This window comes from Marmota marmota, unplaced genomic scaffold, assembly GCF_001458135.2.
Source record: "Marmota marmota marmota unplaced genomic scaffold, marMar, whole genome shotgun sequence".
NCBI lineage: Eukaryota > Metazoa > Chordata > Mammalia > Rodentia > Sciuridae > Marmota > Marmota marmota.
In genome coordinates, this window is record NW_025999842.1 from 12532013 (window position 1) to 12535122 (window position 3110).

A 3110-nucleotide genomic window follows, 5' to 3' on the forward strand; every position below is an offset into this window, starting at 1 on the left:
CTCTCTCTCTCTCTCTCTCTCTCTCTCTCTCTCTCTCTCTCTCTCTCTCTTCCTGCAAACCCTTAAGGTCAGAGGAGCCATCACAGCAACCTCAAAAGAAAAAGGTATTTCTGTCTCTTGTGTGGTTATTTTGTGCAGCCCAATTAGTCCCATCCCACTGGAGTGACTCCTGAGTGTTTTAGTCATGAGCAATCCTGCATACAAGAGTCCTAGAACTGATTAAAAAAAAAAATCATCAAAGTAGCTGAATACGAAATCACTATATAAAAATCAAAAGCTTTTCTATACACTGATAATAAATTTGCTGGGGAAGAAACCAGAGAAATAATTCCACTCACAACAGCTTCAAAAAATACTTAGGAATAAATCTACACAAAAGGAAATGAAAGACATCTACAAGGAAAAATTACAGAATACTGAAAAAAAATCAAAGACACCAGAAGATGAAAAGACCTTCCATGCTCCTAAATAGGCAGTATTACTATTGTTAAAATGGATATACTACCAAAAGCAATTCAAGGATTCAATGCAATCTGCATCAAAATACCAATGGTATTCTTCTTAGAATGGAAGAAGAAAGACCCGGAATAGCCAAAGCAATTCTGGGCAAAAGGAGTAAATCTAAATCCATCACAATACCTGACTTCAATTATACTACAGAGATACAGTAACAAAAACAGTACTACCATAAAAATAGATATGGAGACTAATGGAACAGACTAGAAGACACAGAGGCAAACCCACAACCACAATCATCTCATTCCTGATAAAGTTGTCAAAAATTGTGCTGGAGAAAAGACAGCCTTTTTAACAAATGGCCCTGGGGAACACTGAATATTTACAGTAAAAGATTGAAAGTAAACCCTAATGTCTCACCGTATAAAAAGTCAACCCCCTAAAATGGACTAAAGATCTTAGGACTAAGATCAGAAACTTTGCAACTGGTAGAAAAGAACATAGGGGAAATGCTTCAATGCATAGGTATAGGCAGTTGGCTCCTTCAACAGGATTCCTAGAACTCAGAAAATAATATGAAGAATCAATAAATGCAAATAGCATTGCAAATTCTCTCGTTAATGATCCCACACTTTCACACACACACCTTTTTTTTTTTCCTTAAAAGCAGCTAGATATACATAAAAGAGAATATGAAATTCCCTGCTGGCTAGCAAGTCAGTGTGTAGCTGGGCTCCAATCACTGAGGGCAGAAATGAAACCTATCCAGGAGGAGGGATATTTAACTCGTAGTTAAAGGCCCCAGTCCTTCAAATAATAGTTTCAAGAGTCTGTGGAGTCAAACTGGAGACATTTTCTTTGAACTATGTGTATGAATGTTAATTAAATTGCTTTCATTAGTGTTAGTAAGAGGCTCCAAGGCCTGCCTAGCACTTAAAAATGCTAGCAACAAAGTAAACTTGAATTAAAATAAAATAATATAGGGGTTGGGGTTGTGGCTCAGTGGTTGAGTGCTTGCCTTGCATGCATGAGCACTGGATTTGATCCTCAGCACCACAGAAAATAAATAAATGAAACAAAGGTCTTTTAAAAAATAAACAAATAAAATAATATAAAAGGGATAGCATCAAACTGAAGACTTTCTGCACTAAAATGGAAACAATTATCAGTGTAAAGAGAAGACCTGCAAAATGGAAAAAAAAAAAAAAACTTTGCTGTCTACTCTTTAATAGAGGATTAGTATTTAGAATATATAAAGAACTAAATAAACCTCAATACTAAAAATACAAATAGCCCACTCAATAAATGGGCTAATGATCTAAACAGATACTTTTCAAAAGAAGTACAAATGGATAAAAAATATGAAATAAATGTTTAACATCTCTAGCCATTGGGAAAATGAAAATGAAAACTACACTGACATTCCGTCTCACTCTACTGGAAATAACAGTCATCAAAACTGCAAATAATAATAAGTACAGGGAAAAGGGGATGTAAATTGGTACAGTCACTGTGGAAATCCATATGGAGGTTGCTCAAAAAACTAAACATGGAGCTACCATATGATCCAGCTCTACCACTCCTTGGTATCTATCCAGAAGAATCCAAGGCAGCATACTATACAGACAAGTTCATTTCATTTCCCATGTTATTGCAACACTAATCACAACGGTCAGGTTATAGAATCAGCCTAGGTGTCTGTTAAGAGATGAAAGGATGAAAAAAAATGTGGTATATATACACAATAGAGTTTTATTCATTTCTAAAGAGTGAAATAATATCATTTACACTAAAATAGATAGAACTGTAGAATATCACATGTTTTAGTGAGCTTTTTCATTGCTGTAACTGAAGGACCAGACCAGCAGAGGAAGAATTTATTTGAGGGTTCACGGTTTCAGAGTTCTTAGTTCACAGAAGGCTGGCTCCATTCATCAGGGCTTGAGATGAGGCTAAGCATTGTGGTAGAGTGTGTGGCAGAGGGAAGCAGCTCACATCATGGTAATCAAGAAACAGAGAGAGAGACTCCACTGGCCAGAAACAAATATATACCCAAAGCCACGCCTCAATTTCTACCTCCTCCAGCTGTACCCTGCCACTTCAGTTACCATTCAGTTAATCTCTATCAGGGGATTAAATCATGATTGGATTAACACTCTTACAACTCAATCATTTCTCCTCCGAACCTTCTTGCTTTGTCTCACATGTGAGCTTTGGGAGACACCTCACATCCAAACCATAATATTATGTTAAGTGAAATAAACCAGACTTAGAAAGACATGTGCTGTGTATTTTCTTTCATATGTGGAAGCTATAGAGGCAAAAAATCGTGGGGAAAAGGAAATCTCATGAAAATAAAAGAGAAACCATTAGCATAGAAGGGGGCCAGGAGGAGAGAACAGAGGTAAACAAGAGAAGTTACTGAGGACTGTATAAATGTATATTCTGATATCAGAAGGATGTTCTGCAATTCAATTTTCACAGGAACTCCTTAGAGTTGGCATCAGATTCCAGAGGTTTAGGGCTCAGTTGCATAAAACTGTCCTCATGTCAGACAGTAAAGTAATAGCCAGGTCCTCAGGTTATGTGCATCTGAGTCTGACTGGGCTCCACAGTCGAGATCCCTTTCTCTAACCCAGATTTGGTAATTTGCA